Source organism: Nerophis ophidion, linkage group LG20 (genome assembly GCF_033978795.1).
Source record: "Nerophis ophidion isolate RoL-2023_Sa linkage group LG20, RoL_Noph_v1.0, whole genome shotgun sequence".
Taxonomy (NCBI): domain Eukaryota; kingdom Metazoa; phylum Chordata; class Actinopteri; order Syngnathiformes; family Syngnathidae; genus Nerophis; species Nerophis ophidion.
The window spans coordinates 47,542,685-47,557,067 of NC_084630.1; the positions used below are offsets into that span (position 1 = coordinate 47,542,685).

General features: G+C 37.0%; 1 long non-coding RNA gene across 1 annotated transcript; it reads left to right on the plus strand.

The window, feature by feature from the left end:
• Positions 1–2,475: 2,475 nt before the first annotated feature.
• LOC133539242 (uncharacterized) lies at positions 2,476–13,187 on the plus strand. The gene is made up of 3 exons (XR_009803220.1): positions 2,476–2,656; positions 12,658–12,893; positions 12,979–13,187. It is a non-coding gene; the product is annotated as an uncharacterized LOC133539242 (long non-coding RNA).
• The last annotated feature ends 1,196 nt before the right edge of the window (positions 13,188–14,383 follow it).

A 14,383-nucleotide genomic window follows, 5' to 3' on the forward strand; every position in this document is an offset into this window, starting at 1 on the left:
ATCCCGTGCCTGGGATTGAACCCAGGACTACTCAGAACCTTCGTATTGTGAGGCAGACGCACTAACCCCTCTTCCACCGTGAAGCCCATGTCTGGTATAGGATTATTAAATTTAATAATGTCTAGTATAGTATTATTAAATACATGTTCAGTGTATGAATATTAAATATATGTTTAGTGTATGAATAGTAAATACATGTTCAGTGTATGAATATTAAATACATGTTTGTGTACAATAAAAACAAAGGAATACTTATATATGCATGTTGAGAATAATACATGAATGAATGCTTCATTTCAGAGAATAAATAATAAAAGTAATAAGTAACAGAATGTGTGACCATTAAATATCTGAATGTGAATAAATGTTGATATTATGCAGTAAAAAGAGAATGTTATTACTAAATGTACGTTTAATTTACATGTTGTACATTAACATTAGGTAACAAATAGGTGAATGTAGTGCAATTTAATAATGAGTGTTATTTTCAGCAAGGTACTTGTGTTGTACTTTGATGTACTCCTACTTCCAAGTGACTTTGTCAAGTACTAGTAAAGGAAGAGATGATGCAGTACTTGAAGTCTTTACTTTTGTCCTGAGATGAAGATCAACTTCATGAAGACACCTTATCAATGTCAACATGACCAAAGTAGGAAGAAAGAAGGAAGGGGGCGGAGCCTCTTTCATTTTCTGATGTTAAGTTGGCCCTGTGATGAGATGGCCACTTGTCCAGGGTGTATCCCGCCTTCCGCCCGATTGTAGCTGAGATAGGCACCAGCGCCCCCCGCGACCCCAAAGGGAATAAGCAGTAGGAAATGGATGGATGAATGAAGTTCCTGGTCAAAGCTGTTATACATTATATGCCTTGAGCTCTTACTTTGAAGGCCCTAAGAGCGGAAGTGGTGACACGATGAGTGCAGCGGAGATGTTTATATATGTCGCCTATACTGTATAAAAGTACAAAATAACAAACACCGAGGGAGGCTCCAGTTTTACACGAGGACCACTTTATTTACTTTCTTTCAAAAACCTCCGCTCCACTCAACCTCTCACCACTTCCGCTCTCAGTGACTTCAAAATAAGACCGCGAGGCAAATACTGTATTACAGCTTACAACAGGAACTTAACACCACAAAGGGGCAAGCCCATAAAATAGGTTGCATTATTTTGTGGTTTTATACAGTATAGGCGACATATATAAACCATCGGTTACATTTTTTTGTTGTTGTTTTGTGTGTTGTGAGGCTCTGTATATTTGGGGGGACAGGTTAATATGTTTTTGTTTTAACTGCCTGTGTTGTTTTTGCACTTATCCTGTTATTTGTGTTGAAACGAGGACGTTTCTTTTTGTAGGAGGGGAGGTATGTAACCTATTTTTATGGCCTTGCCTCTTTGTGATGTTAAGTTCCTGTTAGAAGCTCTTCTACAGTATATGCCTTGGAGTCTTATTTTGAAGGCCCGAGGAGCGGAAGTGGTGACAGGTTGAGTGGAGCGGAGGTTTTTGAAAGAAAGTAAATAAAGTGGTCCTAAATAAAGTGTAAAACTGCAGCCTCCCTCTTTCTTATTTTGTACTTTTATACAGTATAGGCGACATATATAAACTCTCGCTTACAATAACAAAGACGCGGGCTCTAGTTTTACACGAGGACCACTTTATTTCAAACTTGTTTTTTAAATGTTTATTTACAAATTTCAACAATAACAAACAGATGAGAAACAATAATCAAAATAGTTCAAAAACAGTATAAAACATTACAAAAAATTATAAAAACAGTCCAAACAGCGCCAGGAGATTGTAAATTCAAAGTAACAAAATTAGAATACAAAAATATATATATATATATATAATAACCAAGTGCAAATTAATTAAGCCATAGGCTCATTCAGATTCATTAAATAACTTAAATTTGGAACACAGTGTCATCGTTTTCAACTTTATTTCAAACCTTTTTTTTTTATGTTTATTTATAAATTTCCACAATTACAAACAGTAAGTCCAACAACAATATAAAACATTACAAAACATTATAAAAACAGTCCAAACAGCGCCAGGGCGTTGTAAATTCAAAATAACAAAAATAGAATACAAAGAAATGAATACATAATAAACAAAGTACAAAGCCATAGGCTCATTCAGATTAATCAAATAACTTAAATTTGGAACACAGCATCATCGTTTTTAACTTTATTTCAAACCTGTCTCTGCCTGCGTCACACAAGTGACGTCACTGTTGGAGAGCCATATAGCACACCGTGATTGGTGGATTCCTTCAGCTCCGCCCACAACGCTGTCAAGCACCATTCATATCAAACTCTCACTAACATTCAACTTTCATATTAGCGTCGGAGCCGCAAAATAAGATCTCACGTGTCTGAGACCCTGGTCTAATATATATATAGATGTGTCAGAAGTGCTACTGACACTTTGATCATGTTTGCTTTTCCTGTCTTTGAAATCACTTCCTGTCCTGCTGCTCTTATTTTCTCACTGTTTCCTGTTTGCTCTCTGTCTTTTGTGGCACCTTTACTCTCTGCTCCGTGTCTGCACACCTGTTCCTCGTTTAATTAGTTGTATTTAGTTCCACCTGAGTCCCTCCTTCACTGCTTCATCATTATTCTTTTTTGACGGATGTGGATCGGACGGGTTTTATTCGCAGTGAGTAATACTTTGCTCTTTTACACTGGCGTTCTATTGTTGGTCTTGATGCTTCTACCGTGTGCTTTATTGCTGATTTAAAGTTGTTTGTGTTGCTGTGACAGTTTGCTCTTTTACACTGGCGTTCTATTGTTTGTCTTGATGCTTCTACTGTGTGCTTTATTGCTGCTTTTAAATTGTTTGATTTGCACTGCACGTGCACATGTGTTAGGAACACAACATGTAGAAACACACATTTAGTGACAAACATGCACATGTTAGGAACACAACATGTAGAAACACACATTTAGTGACAAACATGCACATGTGTTAGGAACACAACATGTAGAAACACACATTTAGTGACAAACATGCACATGTGTTAGGAACACAACATGTAGAAACACACGTTTAGTGACAAACATGCACATGTGTTAGGAACACAACATGTAGAAACACACGTTTAGTGACAAACATGCACATGTGTTAGGAACACATGTAGAAACACACGTTTAGTGACAAACATGCACATGTGTTAGGAACACAACATGTAGAAACACACATTTAGTGACAAACATGCACGTGTTAGGAACACAACATGTAGAAACACACATTTAGTGACAAACATGCACATGTGTTAGGAACACAACATGTAGAAACACACATTTAGTGACAAACATGCACATGTGTTAGGAACACAACATGTAGAAACACACATTTAGTGACAAACATGCACATGTGTTAGGAACACAACATGTAGAAACACACATTTAGTGACAAACATGCACATGTTAGGAACACAACATGTAGAAACACACATTTATTAGTCAGTGACAAACATGCACATGTTAGGAACACAACATGTAGAAACAAGACACATTTAGTTGCTGACAAGCTGTCAGTCACCATGGCTCTCAACTGCTGGCTAAGAGAGTCAAGGTGTGGCTGAGTGTTTGCTACAGGTGAACACACCTGCCCTCACTGATTAGTGTTTGCTACAGGTGAACACACCTGCCCTCACTGATTAGTGTTTGCTACAGGTGAACACACCTGCCCTCACTGATTAGTGTTTGCTACAGGTGAACACACCTGCCCTCACTGATTAGTGTTTGCTACAGGTGAACACACCTGCCCTCACTGATTAGTGTTTGCTACAGGTGAACACACCTGCCCTCACTGATTAGTGTTTGCTACAGGTGAACACACCTGCCCTCACTGATTAGTGTTTGCTACAGGTGAACACACCTGCCCTCACTGATTTGGTCCAGCTATGGTTGTCAAAAGCTGGGTGTTTAGAAGGACATTTCAAAGTTGGGATCTCCAAGCTCAAAAGTCCGCTGTGAATACTTTTACACTTGTGATGCTTTGTTTAAGGTGTATTTACATAAAGTTGTCAGCTCTCCATGCATCACCAAACATCTGCAGAGATGTTGGTGCTGGCTTTCTTCTTCTTCTTGTTGTTGTTGTTGTTCACCTTTGACATTTTGGGGTTTAAATAAATGTTAAAGTGTTAAACTGCATGTTTTGCCGTCCTTGGTTTGAAAGTCCAGTTTACAATGCTTACATGACCTTCACCCAAGGCGGGGTGTGATAGTTGCTGCTTTTTGGTGTGTGTGGGCTTTATAGATTTCGATATTTATTAGTAGGGGTGTGGAAAAAAAATCAATTCGAATTAGAATCACGATTTTCATATTGTGCAATTCAGAATCAATTCTCATTTTAAGAAAAATCTACTAAAAAAAGAAACATTTTTTTTTAAATTAATCAACCCAACAAACCACTGCACAGCAATACCATAACAATGCAATCCAATTCCAAAAGCAAAGCTGAGCCAGCAACACTCAGAACTGCAATAAACAGAACAATTGAGAGGAGACACAAACACCACACAGAACAAAACAAAAGTAGTGAAACAAAAATGATTAACAGTATCAATATTATGATTTCAGCAAAGCAGTGATTAAAAATCCCTCATTGACATTATCATTAGACATTTATAAAAATAATAAAAAAGAACAATAGTGTCACAGTGGCTTTCACTTACATGGCATCTCATAAGCTGGACAACACACTGTGTCCAATGTTTGCACAAAGATAAAATAAGTCATATTTTTGGTACGTTTAACAGTTCAAACAAATTTACATTATTGCAATCAGTTGATAAAACATTGTCCTTTACAATTATAACAGCTTTTTTTAAAAATCTACTACTCTGCTAGCATGTCAGCAGACTGGGGTAGATCCTGCTGAAATCTGTGTTGAATGAATACACAATCCTTCTGAATTGGAAAAATATTGTTGTGAATTGAGAATCGAATTATAATCGAATTGCGACCCTAAGAATCGATATCGAATCGTGGGACACCCAAAGATTCGCAGCCCTATTTATTAGTATATGTCCTATACAAAGTCAATGTTTTTTTGGTTTATTTTGTGGACTGCGTGGTTGGTAGAGTGACCGTGTCAGCAATCTGTGGATTCTTCCAATCCACTTTATTTACCGTATATAGCACATTTAAACAAAATGTTTCCAAAGTGTGGCACAACAATATTACAAACAACATTCGAATACTATCTTAAGCTCCACCAATGACTAAATAAAAATAAAAATGAATAATAATAAATATATACATAGAATAGAATGTACTTTATTGATCCTTGGGGGAAATTCAACACCACAGTTCGCTCACAATGATATATATATATATATAATATTATTATCATCATAGTTTGTGAATGAACTGTGGTGTTGAATTTCCCCCAAGGATCAATAAAGTACATTCTATTCTATGTAAATATTTTCCCACTAAAGGAATAAATGTTTTGCTATGTCCTCATTTTCAATACAATGCAACTGTAAAAAATGTTCATAACATCGGAGGCTAGCAATTTGTGTTTTGTGGTAGTGTGCTTACAATTATGCTTCATAAAACTTTCTGAATTGTAAACTTAAAGGATTATATTTTCTGACCACACAACTCACGTAGTGTTAAAAGCCAAAGAATAAAAATGGGTCTTAAGACGAGACTTAAAACACTCCACATCGGGAGCAGTTTGAGTATGGAGGGGCACAGTGTTCCACAGCTTAGGGCCGACCACAGAGAAGGTCCTGTCTCCCCTAGTTTTAATTCCTGGTTCAATTCCCACCTTCTATTGACCTCGTCATGTACGTTGTGTCCTTGAGCAAGACGCTTCACTCTTGTTCCTGACGGTCGTCGACAAGGCTAATGTTGGTTTGGCGTTGGTAGTCTGAGGCCAATGTTCAAGTACCAATAATTGTCACACACTAGGTGTGGCAAAATTATCTGCATTTGACTCATCACCCTGGATCACTTCCTGGGAGGTGAGGGGAGCAGTGAGCAGCAGTGGTGGCTGAGCTCGGGAATAAATTTGGGTGATTAAACCCCCAATTACAAGCCTTGATTCTGAGTGCCAAGCAGGGGAGTAATGGCTCCCATTTTTATAGTCTTTGGTATGACTCAGGCGGGGTTTGAACTCAAAACCTACCCATCTCAGGGCGGACTAATTGGTTTGGCGTTGGTCGTGTGCGACGCCAATGTTTATGTATGTTGCGTTTTATGCTCTTTTACAGGCCTGACATGTATGTATTTATGCTCGTATACAGGCCCGGCATGTATGTATTGTTTATGCTCGTATACAGGCGCGGCATGTATGTATTATTCATGTTCATTTACAGGCGCGGCATGTATGTATTATTCATGGTCATTTACAGGCGCGGCATGTATGTATTATTCATGGTCATTTACAGGCCCGACATGTATGAATGTGTGTATTATTTATGCTCATTTACATGCTTGACATGTATTGTTGATGCTCATTGACAGGCTTGACATGTTTGTATGTCATGTCAAGCATGTCAATAAGCATTAACAAGACATACATGCATGTGGAGTCTGTCAATGAGCATTAACAATACATACATTCATACGTGTGGAGCATGTCAATGAGCATTTATAATGCATATGTGTGGTGCATGTCAATGAGCATTTATAATACATATGTGTGGAGCATGTCAATGAGCATTTATAATACATATGTGTGGTGCATGTCAATGAGCATTTATAATACATACGTGTGGAGCATGTCAATGAGCATTTATAATACATACGTGTGGAGCCTGTCAATGAGTATTAACAATACATAGGCTCCATATGTATATGTTTTGGAGTGTTTATTTTTGTCCTGAGATAAAGATAAATTTCATGAAGGCATCTTGTGAATGTCAACATAGATAGATAGTACTTTATTGATTCCTTCAGGAAAATTAAAATTCCAGCAGCAGTGTACAGAGTTGAGATCAATTTAAATAAAAGTAAATAATGGGGGTTTAAAGGGAAACACAATAGAGAAATATTAAAATAAGAATAAAAAATAAAAAGCAACAATGGGGGGGAAAAAAAAAATATATATATATATAACAGTAAAATAAGAATATAACAAGACAAAGTAGGCAGTAGTGACCATGTTATGAAAACGTAATGCACATGACCAAAGTAGGGTTAGAGAAAGAAAGAAGGGTGGGCGTAGCATTTTCATTTTGTGATGTTAAGTTGGTCCTGTGATGAGGTGGTGACTTGTCCAGGGTGTACACCGCCTTCCGGCCTGATTGTAGCTGAGATAGGTATCCGTGACCCCAAAGGAAATAAGTGGTAGGAAATGGATGGATGAATGAAGGTGGGGCTGAGTGTTTGCTACAGGTGAACACACCTGCCCTCACTGATTTGGCCCTACTATGGTTGTCAAAAGCTGGGTGTTGGGACATTTCAAAGTTGTGATCTCCAAGCTGAAAAGTACGCTGTGAATATTTTTGCACTTGTGATGCTTTATGTAAGATGTATTTACAAAAGGTTCTTAGCTCTCCATGCATCACCAAACATCTGCAGAGCTGTTGGTGCTGGCTTTCTTGTTGTTGTTCACCTTTTGACATTTTGGGGTTTAAATAAATGTTGTGCCATCCTTGGTTTGAAAGTCTGGTTTACAATAGTTACATTACCTTCACCCGAGGCGGGGGGGTGATAGTTGCTGCTTGTGTGTGTGTGTGTGTGTGTGTGTGGCCGGCCAATGTTAGATGTATTGTGTATCTGGGGAAATAAGAGGTTGGCATCACTAACATAGCCCTGTGCTGGTTTACGTCCTCCATCAACAACGGAACCTTCTCTGTGAACAGAGCCAAACATTCCTCCCGCTGTGCCAACCTCACCTGTGGGGTCCCTAGGGCTCAATACTGGGTTCCATCCTGTTCTCCATCTACATGCTCTCCCTCAGCCAAGTCATTCATCGCCTTAAAATTTCCTTTCATTTCTACACTGATGATACTAAATCTATCTTCCACTCAAGACAGACGATCCATCTGGACTGGACCATTTGAAGGACTGCTTGCAGGACATAAAAGAATGGATGTCAAAATTTCCTGCAGCTCAATGACAGAGTGAATTTCTTCTGTTCGGGAACTCCAACCCCCCAACTGTGCACAATAGCCAAGATCAAGTATGTCCTCTCCCCCAGTGACTTAGAGGGTCGTGTTCATGCTCATCTTCTGCAGACTGGACTAATGGAATGCCCTCTATGCTTGGGTCACTGACAAGACCAAATATAGCATGCAGTTGCTACAAAATGCTGGTGACAGGCACAAAAATGAGGGAACACATTTCTCCCATCCTCTCCTCCCTTCACTGGCTCCTGGTGAAGCACAGAGTTAAATTTAAGATCCTTACGTATGTCTTCAAAGCGCTCTGTGGTCTTACCCCAGCTTACATCAAACATCTCCTGGACCAACCTATCAGCTCCAGGCTTGGTCGTTGCCTCAGATCTGACAACCAGATGACCTTGAAGGTCCCACAGTCAAACCTAGTGACAAAGAGAGACTGTGCATTGTCAATGATGGTACCTGGCCTATGGAATAAGCTCCCCCTGAAAGTCAAGTCCGCCACCACTCTGGACACTTTTAGAGCACAACTTAAAACTCACCTCTTTGCCGCAAATGACTTGATTTGTGTTCATGTGTCTTAAATGTTTGTTCTAAATTCCTTTTGTGTCCCTGTTTTTTTTTTTTTTGTTTCTCCACTCAGGCTGCACCCCAGGCTGATGTAATGGTTCCTTGTGTGGGTGCAATAATTGAAAATAACTACACTTTTTTTGTTTCTTCAAGGTCAATTTTGTGGAGTCTGGTCTACAATACAAAGTCTATGTATATTTTCTTTTTTTTTAATCTTTTTTTTTTATCTTCAAGGTCAATTTTGGGGGTCTAGTCATCTACAATACAACGTCAAAATGTATTTCATTTGTCATGGTTTTTGTTATCTACAAGGTCAATTTTAAGGAGTCTGTTCATCTACAGTGCAAGGTAAATTTGTATTTTGTCATGGTTTTTAACTACAAGGTCAGTATGTATTTAACTTGTGTCACTGTTTTTGTTTCCTCATGGTTTTTGATATCTACAATACAAGGTAAATTTATTTTTTTGTAATGGTTCTTATCTTAGAAGTCAATTTTGTGGGGTCTAGTCATCTACAATACAGGGTCAGTATGTATTTAACCTGTGTCATGGTTTTTAACTACAAGGTCAGTATGTATTTAACCTGTGTTTCCTCATGGTTTGTGATATCTACAATACAAGGTCAATATGTATTTCATTTGTCATGGTTTTTGTTATCTACAAGGTCAATTTTAAGGAGTCTGTTCATCTACAATACAAGGTAAATTTGTATTTTATTTGTCATGGTTTTTAACTACAAGGTCAGTATGTATTTAACTTGTGTCACTGTTTTTGTTTCCTCATGGTTTTTGATATCTACAATACAAGGTCGATATGTATTTTGTGTCCATGGTTTTTGTCAACTACAAGGTCAATTTTGGGGGGGAAGGGGAGTCTGACGAATAAAATACATATTTACCTTGTATTGTAGATGACCAGACTCCCCTTCCCCCCCAAAATTGACCTTGTAGTTAACAAAAACCATGAGGACACAAATAAAATACATATTGACCTTGTATTGTAGATATCAAAAACAATGACACAAAACCCCCCACAAATTAACCTTGTAGTCAACAAAAACTTTGACGAATAAAATACATATTTACCTCGTATTGTAGATGACCAAAGTTTTTAACTACAAGGTCAATTTGTGGGGGGTTTTGTGTCATTGTTTTTGTTTCCTCGTGGTTTTTGATATCTACAATACAAGGTAAATGTATTTTTTTTGTAATGGTTTTTATCTTCAAAGTGAATTTGTGGGGTCTAGTCATCTACAATACAGGGTCGGTATGTATTTAACCTGTGTCACTGTTTTTGTTTCCTCATGGTTTGTGATATCTACAATACAAGGTCAATATGTATTTCATTTGTCAAGGTTATTGTTATCTACAAGGTCAATTTTAAGGAGTCTCATCAACAATACAAGGTAAATTTGTATTTTAACTACACGGTCAATCTGTATATTGTGTCATTGTTTTTGTTTCCTCATGGTTTTTGATATCTACAATACAAGGTCAATGTATATTTTATTTGTGTCATGGTTTCTATTAACAACGTCAATTTTGGGGAGTGTCTGGTCATCTATAATACAAGGTCAATATGTATTTTTTTTTTTTTGTCATGGTTTTTAACTTCAAGGTCAATTATGTGGGGTTTGGTCATCTGCAATACAAGGTCAATATGTAATTTGTCATGTTTTTTGTTATCTACAAGGTCAATTTTAAAGAGTCTGATCATCTACAATACAAGGTAATTTTTTATTTTTTGTTCTCATGGTTTTTGTTACTACTAAGTTGGTATGTATTTTGGGCCTTTTTTTTTGTTTCCTCATGGTTTTTGATATCTACAATCCAAGGTTAATATGTATTTCATTTGTCATGGTTTTTATCTATTAGATCAAGTTTAAAAAGTTAGGTCATCTACAATACAAGGTAAAAATATGTATTTTATTTGTCCTCATGGTTTTGTTACTACAAGGTCGGTATGTATTTTGGGCCTTTTTTTTGTTTTGTTTCCTCATGGTTTTTGATATCTACAATACAAGGTTAATATGTATTTTATTTGTCATGGTTTTTGTTATTTATTAGGTCATTTTTAAGAAGTCAGGTCGTCTACAATACAAGGTAAATTTGTATTAGTGTCCATTGATTTTGTCTACAAGGTCAATTTGGGGGGTTTTGGTCATATACAATAAAAGGTCAGTATGTATTTGTTTTTGTTTCCTCATGTTTTTGATATCTACGTCTATGTATTTTGTGTCGTCATGGTTTCTATTAACTACAAGGTCAATTTTGGGGGTCTGATCATCTACAATCAAAGTTCGATTTGTATTTAAATAGTGTCCTTTTTTTATCTTAAAGGTCACTTTTGCGGGTCTGGTCATCTACAATACAAGGTCAATATGTATTTTAATTTGTTTTTAATCTTCAAGGTCAATTTAATTTTGGGGGTTTGATCATCTACAATATAAGGTCAATATGTATTTCCTTTTGGTCATGGTTTTTGTTATCTACAAGGTCAATTTTAAGGACTCTGGTCTTCTACAATACAAGGTAAATATGTATATTTGTGTCCTGGTTTTTAATAACTACAGGGGAAATTTTGGGGGGTTTGGTTATCTACAATACAGGTTAGTATGTAATTTGTGTCATTGTTTTTGTTATCTACAATACAAGGTCAGTATGTATTTTGTGTCATGGTTTTTGTTATCTACAAGGTCAATTTTAGGAGTCTCGTCATCGACAATACATGGTAAATATGTATTTTGTGCCATCATGGTTTTTGATATCTACAAGGTCAATTTAAAGGGTCTTGTCATCAACAATGTATGGTAAATATGTATTTAATTTGTGTCATGGTTTTTGATATCTACAAGGTCAATTATAAGGGTTTCGTCATCAACAATACATGGTAAATATGTATTTTGTGCCATCATGGTTTTTGAAATCTACAAGGTCAATTTTAGGGGTCTTGTCATTGACAATACATGGTAAATATATATTTAATTTGTGTCCTCATGGTTTTTAATATCTACAAGGTCAATTTTAGGGGTCTTGTCAGACAATACATGGTAAATATGTATTTAATTTGTGTCATTATGGTTTTTGATATCTACAAGGTCAATTTTATGGGTCTCGTCATCGACAATACATTGTAAATATGTATTTAATTTGTGTCATGGTTTTTGATATCTACAACGTCAATTTTAAGGGTTTCGTCATCGACAATACCTGGTAAATATGTATTTGTGTCCTCGTGGTTTTTGATACCTACAAGGTCAATTTTAGGGGTCTTGTCATTGACAATACATGGTAAATATGTATTTAATTTGTGTCCTCGTGGTTTTTGATATCTACAAGGTCAATTTTGGGGGTCTTGTCATTGACAATACATGGTAAATATGTATTTAATTTGTGTCATGGTTTTTATCTACAAGGTCAATTTTAAGGGTCTTGTCATCGAAAATACATGGTAAATATGTATTTGTGTCATCATGGTTTTTGATATCTACAAGATCAATTTTAGGGGTCTTATCGTCAATACATGGTAAATATGTATTTAATTTGTCATGGTTTTTGATATCTACAAGGTCAATTTTAGGGGTCTTGTCATTGACAATACGTGGTAAATATGTATTTAATTTGTGTCATCATGGTTTTTGATATCTACAAGGTCAATTTTAGGGGTGTTGTCATCGACAATACATGGTAAATATGTATTTAATTTGTGTCACCATGGTTTTTGATATCTACAAGGTCAATTTTAGGGGTCTTGTCATTGACAATACATGGTAAATATGTATCTTGTGTCATGGTTTTTGATATCTACAAGGTCAATTTTGGGGTCTGGTTATCTACAATACAAAGTCAATATGTATTTAATTTGTGTCCTCATGGTGTTTGTTTCCTCAGTTTTTGATATCGATAAGGTCAAAATTGGTTTATCCCGCTATGCAATGCAAAACTCTTACCTAATGTTATCCATGTATTCATTCATGTGACTCATTTCTCATTCTTACACCCTGCAGCGCTACAACAGTACACAAGTCTTACACAATGTGTTATGGGTCACGTTCCTGCTTCTCCTCCTGCTGTGCGGACTGAGTGCATGGCGGAGCACATCAACAGGTGTTCCCTCTCCGCTGCGGGTGTGCCTCTGCAAGAGATCTGCAATCAACACACCTGCCGGTGATGAGCAACCAGCCTTCATAAGCCAGCGCGTCTTAAGATCCGGTGCCAGAACGTAGTTTCTCCTACCAGTAAAGTAAGCCAACACATCTCCAGCCTTCTTGCTCCCTGTGTTCCCTTCCTGTCGAGTTGACGGTCTTTCATGTTGTGTCGTCCTCCAGCTTCCTCTTCGTCTACCTGGACCCACTTTGGATTCCCTCTTGCCTCCCTGGACCAAGACCTCGCTCCTGCCTTCTGACGTCCAAGCCTTTTTCTTCTTTTGGACTTCCACCTCTATCTCAACACGCACATTCAACACCCTCTGGTGACCACGCTCGGATAATACTTACACATAGTCACACTCCATCTCTTTAAGGTAATCACACACTGCACTCACATACTGAGTTGTCAATAAACACGCTGGCAGCTAACATCATCGTCTCTCTGCAGTCTTCTTTTCCCGCTGTTCTGTCACACAATCTTACTTATTTTGTCATTCATTTGTTCATCCACGTTATCATTCTTACACCATGCACCGCAACAACACTATAGTATAGGTGTAATATGATCAAACTTTCTTGTTAAAAGTATAGCAGCTGCATTTTGTACCAAGTAATATTTTAATGCTAGACAAAAGGAGGCCTGAAAAAAATAGATAACAGTAATGTAGAGAGATGTAAATAACGCATGAATAATGATCTCAGCGTCTCTAGTGGACAAAATAGGGACATATTTCAGCGAGATTACGGAGATGAAAGAAGGCTGTTTTACACTCCTAATGTGACTGAAACGAAAGAGTTGTGTTGAAGATAATATCCAGATTCTTTTATCTAGTAGCTTTGTGTCAAACTGTTATGGTGGTGTTATTAAATGGGTGTGGAATTGTTTGTCAAAAGTTACAGTGGTGTTAAGTGGGTGTGGAATTGTATGGTTGTCAAATGTTATGGTGGTATTAGATGTTTGGTTGTCAAATGTTATAGTGGTATCAGATGTTTGGTTGTCAAATGTTATGGTGGTATTAGATGTTTGGTTGTCAAATGTTATGGTGGTATTAATGTTTGGTTGTCAAATGCTATGGTGGTATTAGATGTTTGGTTGTCAAATGTTATGGTGGTATTAGATGTTTGGTTGTCAAATGCTATGGTGGTATTAGATGTTTGGTTGTCAAATGTTATGGTAGTCTCAGATATTTGGTTGTCAAATGTTATGGTGGTATCAGATGTTTGGTTGTCAAATGTTATGGTGGTATTAGATGTTTGGTTGTCAAATGTTATGGTGGTAATAGATGTTTGGTTGTCAAATGTTATGGTGGTATTAATGTTTGGTTGTCAAATGCTATGGTGGTATTAGATGTTTGGTTGTCAAATGTTATGGTGGTATTAGATGTTTGGTTGTCAAATGTTATGGTGGTATTAGATGTTTGGTTGTCAAATCTTATGGTGGTATCAGATGTTTGGTTGTCAAATCTTATGGTGGTATTAGATGTTTGGTTGTCAAATGTTATGGTGGCATTAGATGTTTGGTTGTCAGATGTTATGGTGGTATTAGATGTTTGGTTGTCAAATGTTATGGTGGTATCAGATGTTT